Below are 14,142 nucleotides of genomic sequence, written 5' to 3' on the forward strand. Positions count from 1 at the left end.
TAGACTCTCCGTTCCCCAGCCAGCTATCTGTGCTGACTCTTGTAGTTATTTTGTGTGTGTGTGTGCTCTTAGTTTTGAATGTGTCGCTTATGTTCCTGTCCAAGTTTACTTTTCTCTTTCCTTTTTTTTTTTTTTTTTTTTTTTTACTTTTTTCTTTAAATGAGTGTTACATTATAGTAAATTGGAGATTTGGCTGGTTGTATAGATTTAGTTGCATGTTTGTGTAGTTGACCACAAACTACTACTGATCTAATTGTAAATAGTAAATGACTTTTTTTATACATTGTTACTTGAAATCCTGAATTCAACTTAAATTCTACTTGGTTTGCATCCTTTGTTTATGGATTTTTTTCTTTTTATCACCAAATCTATAAAATTCTTTTCTAATACAAAAGCACCACTTTGCCTTTCAGGTAAAAGTACCTCTGAAAGGTTGACAAAAATATTTCTCCATTTATGGTATTCATTTGATACAGATTGGAATAAACAATTGCCATGTTTTTTAAAGCAAGAATAAAGACATTTCTAAGAAAGATCATTTTAAAGAAACTAAAATTCTATTCTTTTTTTTTTTCTTTTTTTGAGACAGAGTCTTGCTCTGTCACTCAGGCTGGAGTGCAGTGGCACTATCCCGGCTCACTACAACCTCTACCCTTGAGGTTCAAGCAGTTCTCCTCCCTTAGCCTCCCGAGTAGCTGGGATTACCGGAGCGTGCCACCACGCCCAGCTAATAATCTGTATTTTTAGTAGAGACGGGGTTTCACCATATTGGCCAAGCTGGTCTCAGAACTCCTGACCTGAAGTGATCTGCCCACCTTGGCATTCCAAAGTGCTGGGATTACAGGCATGAGCCACCTCGCCTCACCTCTATTCTTAATACTTAAGAGATATCATATATCTATACCAAGGCTTCATTACAGATTTTGGACAAATTCTTAGACTGTGGTAGACTTGCAAACAGATTCAATGATGGGCAAGATCATCATTCTAGAATTGGGCAGAATTACTTTGTCAACTTTAGGATTAGCCTCCAGAAGTATTAATAGTCTAATTATTCAAGTATGTTACAGTATTTGTACAATTACTGCTTAGATTGGATGACTTGTGAAATGAATTAACTTTTACCTAATGCAAGGTCAAGATCTTTCAGGGGGCCTTGAAAATAATCTCTCTTTTAGAAGCTTTCCTTGTCTCGGAGTAAGCCAAAACTTGTCTGGAACTAGTGTGAGCAAAACTGATAAGTACTTACTCTGGTTCTAAGTCTGGATCTGCCTTTCCCTGTGTCCCTGTGTTAATTTTCTTGCTTACCGAAGTATTGGGGAAGAGAGGATTTGGGAACTCTGGACCTGTGTTACAGGAAATAGCCACACCACACTGGATAATCTGCAATGTGAATAACCAAGAATTAGGCAAACCTATTGGAAGACCTTTACATTTTTCCATTTTCACAACCTGGACAGACAAATGCTAAGCTGAAAACATTAGGGTTAGCTAGGCTGCTCAGTTATTGTAGTGTTCTATAATTCACTCCACAGCGCTCTCTCCCTGGGATCTTAAAATCCAAGTAGACTAATGAAGGAAATTTAGTGTGTCACCTTTTAGAGTACATCTGATTTTTCAGTCATTTCCTACACTTTATAAATCCAGGTCATTTCACCTAGAAACTTACGGGCTAGCCCTACAAAGGTGTCAAGGCATGGGAGTTGCAGAATTTCATTTAAGACTCCAACTTGGGCTTCCATTTCACGTTCCCTTATTTTTTGGCTTTGTTAGAGGGCATTTAATCCCATTTTTTGCAGATTAGTATTTTAAATCTCATTTTTCTTATTTGTAAAATGGGAATCATTGCCTCTAAGAACTGCATGAAACCTAAGTCTGAAACTAAGGCATAGAAACGCTTGCTGTGCAGTACCTAATTTACTTTCATAGGTAGCATCCTCCTGTTAGGATTCTTTTAAAAATCCAGCATGACCCTGAAAAATACTGTTGAAGTGCTCTTGAAGAGCAGTGTGTAAAGTGAAAGTGAAAAGCCTTTGGGGTTTAGAACACTACCTTTACTTGTATTACCCAGATAGTGCAAAGTGAACTCGGGTGCGTAATTTTACTTAATCTTTACCATAGCCCTAGGGGTGAAAGTATTATCTCCATCTTGCAGAGAATAAAGCTGAGGCTTAAGAGTAAAAATTAGTAAAGAGTAAAAGAAAAAGAATGAACAGGCTTAAGGTAAAAATTCCCAAGTCTAAAGGCATTTTCAGAAGATTCCATGGAAAATGCCTCAGTTGCTTGCAAATGTGAGCATTTTTCATTTAACTCTGGTTCTCTAATTCCTGGGCATGCCAATCAAAAGATTTCAGTAGCCCTTTTTAATATGATAGGATTAATTCATATCCTCAGACTATCATGACCATGAAGGGCTTGAGCTAGTTAAGGCACAGATAATTGTTACAGAATTGATTTGTGGACTCAATGGGCACTTGCCCTGCCAAGCAAATGAAATGTCAAAATCAGCCAAAGCTGTGGTGGACTCATTTTTACTTAGTTTGTTTCATCTTTGACGCCATAGCCTGAGCAGATAGTGGCCCAGCCAGATAACTTTGTTAGACTTTTTGAAGGACTGGTCTTTTTCTAGACTAATGCAAAGCCATTTACTTACTTAAGTGTTTGTAGTCTCTGACTATGTAGTTCGCTTTGTCCTAGAAAGAACAATCAACAATGTGGGGTGGACCTCATATTTTACTACTATGTGATGCTTTTTTTTTTCTTCCTGGACCACCATGCCCAGCATTGGTGCTAATTTTGTATTTTTAGTAGAGAAAGACAGGGTTTCATCGTGCTGGCCAGGCTGGTTTGGAACTCCTGACCTCAAGTGACCTGAACCACATTTCAGCCTGTAGCTTCTTTTCCATTCTGGCCTCCATTTTCTATTGCTTTTTCACATCTTACTAAAAAGCTATTTAAATCAGTCCACTGACCTATGAGTCTTCATTCTGAACCCAGGATCTCTTACCCCTAACTTACAGCTTCTAAAAGTGTACCAATTGAGAAGAGGGTTGGTACCACTTCCAGGGATGGTTGCAGGCGTTTAAAGTTGCTGCCAGATCCCACACTTGTAAGCCTATTTCCTACCCACCTCCCCTTGTCTGGGTGGCCTAACCTCAGCTTCGACCTTTAGATCAGGGGTTCTCAACCTTAGTACTATTGACATTTTGGGCTGGATAATTTGTTGGGGGTATGGGGCTGTCCTGTGCATTGTGGGGTGTTTACCAGCATCCCTGGCCTCCCCACTAGCTGTCAATAGTACACACACACACACACACACAGGCATACAGTTGTGACCATCAGAAATGCCTTCTGATATTGAAAGCCACACCCTCACTAGCCAGTCCACTTAAGCAAGTTCTAGGTTGAGTACTTGAGTTAAGCATGCTCCTAAATGTTTTATCTACAATGACATTTAATCCTTAAACTCTAAGGAGTAAATAGAGTAGTTTAAGTAGTACCCCCTCCTACAGATGAGAGCCCCATCTCAGAGATGAATGAACTTGCCCAGGGTCACACAATGACATTCGGCCAGGGAGTGGCATTCTGATGTGCATGTTCTTCACCCCTGCGATGTGCTGCTTCCTTACCCCCACCAGCTTACATTGCAGTTGAAATGCCACAGTCAGGGTTCCTAAGCCTGAGGACTGCTTTACAAAGCTGTCTCTTGCACTTCCCAGATTCTCCCTAGAGATCTTGCTGCCGGGCAGCCAGACCAGTGTGCCCTGAGGGCCTGCTTTACAGTCACCCAGGCCCGGGTCTGCTGCACTTCCCACCTCACAGTCTGCCCATTTCTGGATGCCCCATCAGGTTGCCTCAGACTCTATTTGGTGAAAGATAGGTTGTGCGTGGAACACACAAGAATTAAGCTGCCTGAATCCATTATTTTCTTAGGCTTCGAGTAAGATTTTATTTGAAAACTTAGGATGCCTACACCTTTCTAGGAAGTCCCATTTTTCTGTGGTTTTCCCATTTGACTCTTGTTCCAGGAAGGAACCAGAGGACTTCAGAACCATCACCTTCAGGCCTTAGAAAGGGTTGTGGGGATGCTGTCTTGCAGGGCTTTGAGAGACTCCTCTTGGCTTAGTCCTGAAAGGGCTTAGAGGGACATCCTTAGTTTACTCCATTAATAAGGTAGAAAGACACCTAAAGTATGAGTCCTGGGTCCTCTTTGCCAGATCTGGATTCAGTCTCTAAGGGTGTGCTAAGGGCAGTGCTAAGACTGTTTGGAGCTAACCCCAGTGGACCCCTGTAGGGCTTTGGTGTCACCTGGTTTGATCCAGCAAAGCTCCACGATGGATTTGTCACTCCATCTAAAAAAAAAAGAAGCTCTCTAAATTCACAGTTTATATTAACAATGATAAAACGAAGTCCCCTGGGTGGGAAATATTTCATTCATAAAAAATTACCTGCCCCTTCTGTGTTGTTCATAGTAATTGGACTGCCCTGGCCACTCAAGTATTTGTTATTCTACATTACTGAGCAGCTAGAACATGCAGGTGACACTGTGCTAGGAGCTTACATATGATATCCTGTTACTTGGGGGCCAGCCTTGCCCCTTAGCAGATGTAATACAGCACAGGACTTTTTTTAGGGTGGACTGGATCCTACACCAATGCTTCCATGCGATGTCCTGTGCTTTGACACCCTAGAGGCCTTAAGATGGACTTCAACCTCTAAACTATCGCTGGGTCCTAGAGGAGGACACTCCATTCTGACTAGCTGACATGAGAGGGGACCTGAGGTATGGCACTGTGCAAAAATGGGAGGCAGGCTGGCAAATAGCCCAGGGCGTGGGCTGGCCACATGGAGGTGTCAGCATGCAGGGCATCCGGCCCAGCCCAGCCCATTCCCTGGGTGAGTTTAGACTAGACAGAACCTCCGTGCTATTTCAGAAGAGAGGAAACTAGCAGAGAAAAAATGTATTAATTCTGAGACTGACTAGGGGGAAACATCAGAGAAAAAAGGTGACTATCAGCTCAGCAGTCTAGATACTTGACTGGAGGGTTCAATACAGACAGCAGCTTGGCCAGATAAGACTTAGGGACAGGGATGGAGTGCTGGCAAGGACAGGGTGATGACCTTCTGCCAGGGCCAACTGGACCTGGCCAAGCAGGCAGGCGGAGCTCTGGAGGTGGCAGCTGAAAACTCTGGGCCCGGATGGATCCTCAGGAAGTGCTTCCACCCCCTCCTCATCCCCAGGCCCTTCCCAGGCCTCTCAGTTGCCATCCAGCCACCCTCCTCCATTGTTCCCTCCCACTAACATTCATCAGCTGGGCGCAGCATTCGGCCTGGGGAAACAGACACATAAAAAGGACTCTGTCCTCAGCTAGCTGGGTCCTTCCCTCCCACTCAGCTCTCCCCTGGGGTTTAGGAAACAGGACTTCAATGCATTCTTCTGATGCTGATTGAATTCCTTCCTTCTGGGCAGCTTTGCGTGGCCCGGGGCAAGAAATGGGAAAGGGAGCAGGAAGGGTTTAAAATAACACACAACTGGCCAATTTGCACACCAACATAGGCTAGCTATTACAAACCCAAAAATCCAGTTGATGCAATTTGTTCCAACTGTCTTTGGCATGGGCTGTAGTGTGGGTTTGCATTTTTAAGAACAACAGAAATAAACATACCAAGTGCAAATTCTGTTTCTGTTGCATGCTTTGGGGCCATTGCAGGGTGTGGCTGCAGTTCAGACTGCAACTTGCTTTGGTGTCCCAGTAAAATGTGGTTGTCATCCATTCTTGGCCACACATCCCTCAGATGACTTGTAGGCATCAGGTGCTGTTGGAATCAGCAACTTCCAGGAACCAGAAACTGAGACTTACATAAAAGGAAGCCACTTCCGGGCATGGTATTTAAAGACATGTTAGACAGCTTTTAGAAATGGCCACCACAGACCAAAGTCCCTGATTGCAAATAAATACTTTTAACATAAAACATGTCACTCATGGAGAGTCCCTCCTTAGACATTTGAGAGGGTCAGCGTCATGAATACAGAGCATTTATTTACAAAGAATGTTTTACATCACTTATTAGTTACTATGTCTGTCATAAACAGGAAAGAACAGCCAGCCGTCCTGGGACGTCGGTACTGGGCCATCCACTACATCCACTGGGTTCACTCAGTAGCGGCTGAGTAACTCAGATTTGTGCCTAGGCAAAATAACAAATATACAGGTCAGGGACATTCTGGGAACGACTGTGTGTCAGTTGCACAAATGCCAAGGGTCTACAATAGACTTGGGGTCAAGCCAAAGGTTTTGAGGAGCGTAGGGTCATGACACCTATAGACATTTTGTTTCCCTTCTTTGAAAGGAAGGAAGAAAGGCCGGGCGTGGTGGCCCACACCTGTGATCCCAACAGTTTGGGAGGCTGAGGCGGGTGGATGTCTTGAGCCCAGGTGTTTGAGACCAGCCTGGGCAACATGGCAAACCCCATCTCTACAAAACATACAAAAATTAGCCGGACATGGTGGCGCATGCCTGTAGTCTCAGCTACTTGTGGGGCTGAGGCAAGAGGATCGCTTGAGCTTGGGAGGTAGAGGTAGAGGTTCGTGCCACTGCACTCCAGCCTGGGTGACAAAGGAAGACCCTATCTCAAAAAAAATTTTTTTAAAAAGGGAATAAATGTCAGATATTTCAGATATCAAAAAAGGAAAGAAATATCAGATACCACCTTACCAGAATGCTCTAGAATTGCCTAATCTTTTTTTTTTCCCTCCTAATCTTTGATTTGAATGACTTTTTTTAGGTCTCAAAGCATTTCACAGCTATTGTCTTCTTTTTTTTCTTTTCTTTTTAGTGCCTTAACTACTGGTAATTGTCTTCCTTTTTAAGGGGAGATTTTGGGTAAGGAAAGTGGCTGGGACATGCAAAGCCTTTTTGCTCAAAATCACATTCATTAGTTGAAAGTGGAATTGGAAAGCAGGATTCCTACTGCCTAGTTAAATTTGTTTTACATCCTGCTGCCTCTCTGTTACTTGGCTCTAATTTTCCTCATACTCTCCCCTAGAAGGTCAGCCTGTCATAGATAAACGCCTGAAATTCCACCATTAGAGCTTCATCTGTTTTGCTTACGGCATGAATGTGAATTAAATTGCAACTCCTAGAAGGAAAGTATCAACTCAGGGATCAGCCAACCTTTTCTGCGAAGGACCAGATAATATTTTAGGTTTTGCAGGCCATACAGTCTGTCGCAAGTATGCGACCTGCCTCTGTAGCACGAAAGCTGCCATAGACCATACAAGTGAATGAAACATTACTGATGGACACTGACGTTTGAGTTTCATATGATTTCCATATGTCACAAAATATTCTTCTACTGAGTTTTTTCAACCATTTAAAAACGCAAAAACCATTCCTTGTTCATGGGCTGTGGGGCGTGTTGGTACAAAGGCTGTGGCTTACTAACCCTTGCTCTAAGGTGTTCTTGATCATTGGCTGTGCTTTGTGGGTAAAAGTTCTATTGAAAAGATAGGGTGAGGAAACTGAGTGAACAGGAAGGCACCAAGCACCCTAAGCAGGAGGTGGAAAGAGCAGACAGGTCACCACCGTCTGCAGTGTCTCAATGCTGTCTTGAAGCTGTACCTTGAGCCCATCTATAAGGCAGCAGCTGCCCACTGGACCATCTGTGCAGCCACTGCATTTGGGGCACTCATTGGAACCATTCGGACCCAATGTCCAGCTGAGGATATAAGCCAGATGTTCCTACACATTGCAGCCCAGCTGCTCCAATCTTCAGCTCCTTTCCCCCAACTCCCCCATCTGTCTGTTAGGATCTTTGCCTCATCATAAAGAGGCTGAAAGGTCATTGTTCCATGTTGCTGTTACATGTGAGGATTTTGTTTCTGTTTTAAAGTATAAAAACCATTCGAGGAGGAGGCTGTTGCTAGAGACTGCCACGTGGTAGACACTGGGCATAAGGTGCTATCATCTTGAAAGCACTTTCTCTTACTATCTCATTTGGTTCTCCTGGGCAGAGTAAATAAAAAGATGCAATTACCACCATTTTACATATGGAGAAACTAAGATTCAGAAGCTAAAGTGACTTTCCTGAGGCGAGCAGGGTAACAGGGTTTGCATCCAGGCCTGACTCCAAAGCCCTGATTTCCAAAGCTTGCAGTGCACTGGGATGACTCCAGCAGGTCAGGTGTGCAGAGAACAGCTCCTGTAGAGCCCAGCATACTCCCACCCTCCCACCTGGATGAAGAGTGGCTGAGCACTCATGTCCCCAAGAGGCTGACCACTCCCTGCAGCCTCAGACTCCCCCTGTTCTCACTATGGGCCCTTCAACCTGGCAGTTTCTCCATGGTCTTCTGCCACTTTGCCTGGGGTGGAAAAGGGCTTCCACCCACTGGCAGTGCCCACTGCTTGCCTCATTCTCACCTCACCCAGCAGCTCAGTCTCTAGGGAGGTCTGCCAGAGCCTCAAGATCCTACTGCATGAATAGCTCTCCCAGAGAAGCTTCTGTTCTTAGGTATTTACTAGTTTATTGTCTGACATGCTGTCAGCACTCAGTATACATTCGCTGCTTGGATGAATGAATGAATTAATCTTCAGGTGCCTCAGAAATCCCACGGTAAGATTCCCTGAGCTTAGCTCAATGGCATAACCCACAGGGTTTTTTAGAATTTAGAACTGAGTCCAATTGGATGAACCTATAGTAAGGACGCAAGGGAGCATCCACTGGGCCTTGCTCTTCACACACACTCACTCCATCCTCATGGTCATCTGCAGTCAGCACCCTCATCACCCTATTTTACAGAGCAAGGGACTGGGGCTCAGTGACATTGAGGAACTAGCTCAAGGTCACCCAAGTGGCCAGTGATGGGGTGAGGGTTGGACCCTCTGAGGTCTGTGGTCTCCACACAGTTCTTACAGTTCTTAACAGCCCTTTATAGGCACTAACTCACGCAGGTAAAGGAGGCTCCAGAATTATCCCTAAAGGCAAATGGTCCATGAGACGTGCTAAAAAGGAGGGAGCTCAGAGGCTCCCCCGTGCCAGCCCCAGCCAGTAGCACCAGGCACAGGCAGGCTATGCTGGAACTTTGCAGAGCTGCACAGAGCTTGCTCCCTTCTCCCTGCAGCCTGCAAGCTAGAGGCTGGAATTCAAAGGCCAACATGGGCAGGTCCTGAAACCTGGTATCACGACAGGCCTTTCTGCAGAAGTGAGTGGCCTAGATGTGCATGGATATGACTTGGCCCAATCTGAAGGACACTGACTCTCGTGGCCTGTGCTGTGCGGGAAATCCTGTCATTAACGTCACATCCCTTGGTGTGTCACTGCTTCTGGTTTTCAGGAATCCCTTATAAAAATGCATATTTAAAAAATAAAGAGGCCAGATGTGGTGGCTTATGCCTGTAATCCCAGCATTTTGGGAGGCTAAGGCAGGTGGATCACTTGAGGTCAGGAGTTCAAGACCAGCCTGGCCAACACGGTAAAACCCCATCTCTACTGAAAATATAAAAATTAGTCAGGCAGGCATGGTGGCACAGTAATCCCAGCTACTCAGGAGGCTGAGGCAGGAGAATCGTTTGAACCCAGGAGGCAGAGGTTGCAGTGAGTCAAGCAACAGAATGAGACTCCATCTCAAAAAAATAAAGGAAAATGGATGCATGTAGGGGGAAGGAGTCCTGGGACAGCAGGGGATGGAGAAGGTCCTGATATCTACTTGGCAACTTTGCCCTACCAGGCACATGGCCTCTGTACCAGGCCTTCCTCACACCCACCAGGATGTGGACTCAGCCTCCCGAGACCTGCCCTATAAAGGATGATGGCAGCATGCGGGGCCAGAGGAACAGCATGGGCTGCACCCCGCACAGCTCACAGCTTCCTTCTCGTAGGTCTCCCCAGTGCTTTCTCACTGGCCACAGCTTCCTCCTCCTTCCTTTCCGCAGCAGCCTCCCCCTCCCCAGATCCTGCTACCGGCTCCTCCACACTTACACACCCACGACCAGCGCTGAGCCCAGCAGACAAGAGCCTTCTGCTACCAAGACCCACCCTTCTTAGAAGGCACCAAGAGAATTAGAAATAACAGTCTTTTTTCTTGAGATTTGAGATCAAAAGCTAGCAAGTGGTTGCACAGGGAATCCAGCTCAGCTCTCCCTGACATCAGAGCCTGAGGCTTCCAAGCCTGTGCCCTTGGCAGTGAGGCTGGTAGGTGGGATCACAAACCCTTGCTCTTCCGCATCCCTGCTCGCCATTCGCTAACACTGCTTCTGGTTTCTAGAGGCAGTTGCAAAGCCATGTTTAAGGAGTCCAGCACTGAGGGTGAATTTCAGGCATGTGGCAGGCTGTGGGGAGATATCATCGGTCTTCAGGTGAGAGCCTTGTCTCCACCTGTGAGGAAGGTTGACAAGGGCAGCGGTGGCCTCACTGCCTTCAGCTTGCCTTCATTCAGGCTGTGGTCATTTCTGTAGACCAGTGGTACCCAGACCATCAGCATCAGTGTTACCTAAGAACTTGTTAGAACTTGTTAGAAATACAAATTTCTAACAGCAGAGCCGTTAGACAGTTTGCCTGGTCTGTTAGGGCCTCAGGCCTGGACTCACGCCACCATCATGTCCCACTACCTGCACACCCCTCCAAAACATGTCTCCGTCCATCAGGAGTCTGGCCAATGACACCAGGTCTGCAAATGGACAGGATGGATTTGGTCATGATGGTCCTACAGGAGATGTTTATGTTCTACTTGATTTCCACACTCGCCGTCCAAGAGGATTTGCTTATATTCAGTTTGAGGAAGTTGGTGATGCTGAAGCTGCTTTACATAATCTGGACAGGAAATAGATTTGTGGACATCAAGTTGAAATACAGTTTGCACAGGGGGATCAGAAGACACCAAATCAGATGAAAGCCAAGGAACAGAGGAATGCGTACAGTTCTTCACGCCATGATGGTTATAACAGATACAGGTCTAGAAGCCAAAGTTATGAAAGGAGATCAAGTAGTCAGTATTTTGATTACAATTATAGAAGATCTTACAGTCCTAGAAATCGACCAACTGGAAAACCACGGAATAGCAGAAGCCATTCCAACAGTGGTGGATTCAAACACCAAAATCCATCTTTTTCAAGATCTACATCTAATTCAAGGTGGCCCAAGGAAGAAATGAAGGCTAGGTCTGCATCTCACACCAAAACTAGAGGCACTTCTAAAACAGATTCCAGGCTGGGTGCAGTGACTCACACCTTTAATCCCAGCAGTTTGGGAGGCTGAGGCTGGAGGATCACTTGAGCTCCGGAGTTTGAGACCAGCCTAGGCAACGTGGCAAAACACCATCTCTACAAAAAATATAAAAATTAGCCAGGCATGGTGGTGCACACCTGTAGTCCCAGCTAATTGGGGGGCTGAGGTGGGAGTATTGCTTGAACCCAGGAGATCAAGGCTACAGTGAGCCGAGATCACACCATTGCACTCCAGCCTGGGTGACAAAGTTAGACACTGTCTCACAAAGGAAAAAAAAAATCAGGAATACAATGTTGTAACGACGCTTTAAAAACACAGTACCAGGCAATGGTTATAATTCTAATGATATGCTGTGGAGAAGCCGCTTTTAAGAGTCCGGTTTGTTTAACATTATTGGTAGCCACCAATTTGTGGTATCTCTGTATATTTTTGTAAAGATTCTTTCTTTCGTGTTTGAAGTTTGTGGTTAAAAGATGTTGGTTGACCATAATTTGCAACATTCTCTTTTTTTTTAAGACAGGGTCTTGCTCTGTCACCCAGGCTGGAGTACAGTGATGCAATCACAGGGCATTGCAACCTCTAATTCTTGGGCTCAAGTGATCCTCCCACCACAACCTCTCAAGTAGCTTGACTGCAGGTGCACACCACCATTCTTGGCTCATTTTAAAATTTTTTGTAGAGATAGGGTCTCACCATGTTGCCCACGCTGGTCTCAAAATCCTGGGCTCAGGCAAATCTCCTGCTTTGGCTTTCCAAAGTGTTGGGATTACAGGTGGGAGCCGCCATGCCCAGCCTAACATTGTCTTATTAAAAATAAACTTTCATATTCTTATTTGGTAGAACTGTGAACTTAGAAATATAGCTTGCTAATAAGATAGAATGATACAAAATTGAAGTTGTAGCCACAGCAAAACACTACTGCTCAGACACATTTAGGTTCAGGGTGGGCCTGTATGTCTTGACAAGGTGCCTAGGTGTGTGATAATTGTTTATCATGCAATGGGGAATAGTTCTTTTGGTAACCCCACTGTTTTAGGGAATGAAGCCAACTGAATTATGCAATATTTTCAGGAAGATTGAGTTTTGACTGAAACGTGGAGTCTTCACTGCTTCTTTTGGTTTCTATGAAGATTCAGACATAGAAAACATGAGAAAATGTTACCTTAAAATTTGAGCAGGTCAGTGATGGCAGAAATAATTTTAAGAGGAAAAGAATGTTCCTATGCAGTTATTCTAAAATTTAAGGAGCACTACTGACCATAATATTGCTTTGTTTTCATACTGCTGTTAGAAGCAAGTATATTGTTTCAAAGTAGGTTTTGCATGCATATGTAAAAGTATTGAATTTTAGGCCGGGCACAGTGGCTCACAGCTGTAATTCCAGCACTTTGGGAGGCCAAGGTGGGTGGATCACCTGAGGTCAGGAGTTCAAGACCAGCCTGGCCAACATGGTGAAACCCTGTCTCTACTAAAAATACAAAAATTAGCAAGCATGGTGGCACTCACCTGTAGTCTCAGCTAGTTAGGAGGCTGAGGCAGAAGGACTGCTTGATCACACCACTGCACTCCAGCCTAGGTGACAGAGTGAGAATTCCTCTTAAAAAAAAGTAAAAAATAAAATGTACTAAATTTTGATACTTGCAGTATGTGGCGTGTGCATTTGTATAAAAATTGGCCTACTTTTTTATGAGGGAGGCTTGCTCTTCACACCTCAGTTTATTTAATGTGAGGCAGGATGAAAGCACTTTCGGTGCCATGAAATTCAAAGTAATTTTGGAAAAATTAGTCAACTTTCAGCAATAGTCACATCTCTGAGTTTTTGATAATTAATGTAGTACCTACTAAAAATGGAGTAAAACCCCCATTGATTATACCCTTCATTCAAATGTATCATTTATAATTTCTAGTATTTCTCTGAAAGATTGTTTCGGGGGCAAGAGCAACTTGACATGTCCAATCTTGTTTCAGAATAGAAAGCTAGCATCTTGATTGGGAGATCCAAGATGGCCACTTAGGAGGAACTCGGGAATGCAGCTCCGAGAGAAAGCACAGAGGGTGAGTGGACGCCGTATTTCCAGACTGATTTTTACTGCCCACAGAACAGGAGATTCACACGCAGAGAAGCCACACGGGTCGCCAGCGCCACTGGCGCCGCTGGCTTGAACGGCGCAGCCGCTGGGCCGGCACCCTGAGGCAACGGCTCACTGTATAAAGTGAGAGAGTCTGAGTCCCCTATAAGCCAGCAAGGGGAGCTGAAACGGGGAGCCAGGCCAGCGCCACGAATCTCAGAGCCGCGGCTTTAGCCAACGCAGCGGCTCCGGAGGCAGATCGGATGAGACGGTGTCCCCTCTTACCCAGCAAGAAGACCTGAAACACAACTGAAACCGGGACGGTCCAGCTCTGTGGAGGAGGGGCGTTCTCCATAGGCACCCTGCTGTTCTGTACCAAGGCAATCCGCCACTACAGAGACTCCGTCACTACAGGGGCGGGCCAACATAGCGGAAGCAGTTCTAACTACACCCAGAAGTTCACACGGAAGCTGGGTGGAGCCCACAGCAGCTTAGCGAAGCCTCTGCAACCTGAGTGTGACTAGGCTGCCACCTTGTGGGCAGGGAAAACAGCAACCGCACAGGGGAACATCAGAAAACAGTAACTCCCTGGGACAGAACACCTCGGGGGAAGAGCAGGGGGTTTATGAGTTCTGCCACAGCAGACTTAAAATTACCAAAATCAGAAAGACAACAACTACAAAGTCAGCAGGTGGAAAAATCCACAAAGATGGGAAGAAACCAGCGCAAAAAGGATGAAAACACCCAAAACCAGAACACTTCTCCTCCTACAAGGGATCACAACTCCCCACCAGCAAGGGAACAAGACTGGACGGAGAATGAGTGTGATGAAATGACAGAATCAGCTTTC

General features: G+C 45.3%; 1 pseudogene; it reads left to right on the forward strand.

The window, feature by feature from the left end:
• The first annotated feature begins 10,595 nt into the window (after positions 1-10,595).
• On the forward strand, positions 10,596-11,253 carry LOC105725275 (serine/arginine-rich splicing factor 10-like; annotated as a pseudogene).
• The last annotated feature ends 2,889 nt before the right edge of the window (positions 11,254-14,142 follow it).

This window comes from Aotus nancymaae, unplaced genomic scaffold (genome assembly GCF_030222135.1).
Source record: "Aotus nancymaae isolate 86718 unplaced genomic scaffold, 86718_ANA_hifiasm-v0.15.2.pri h1tg000020l, whole genome shotgun sequence".
NCBI classification, from domain to species: Eukaryota; Metazoa; Chordata; class Mammalia; order Primates; family Aotidae; genus Aotus; species Aotus nancymaae.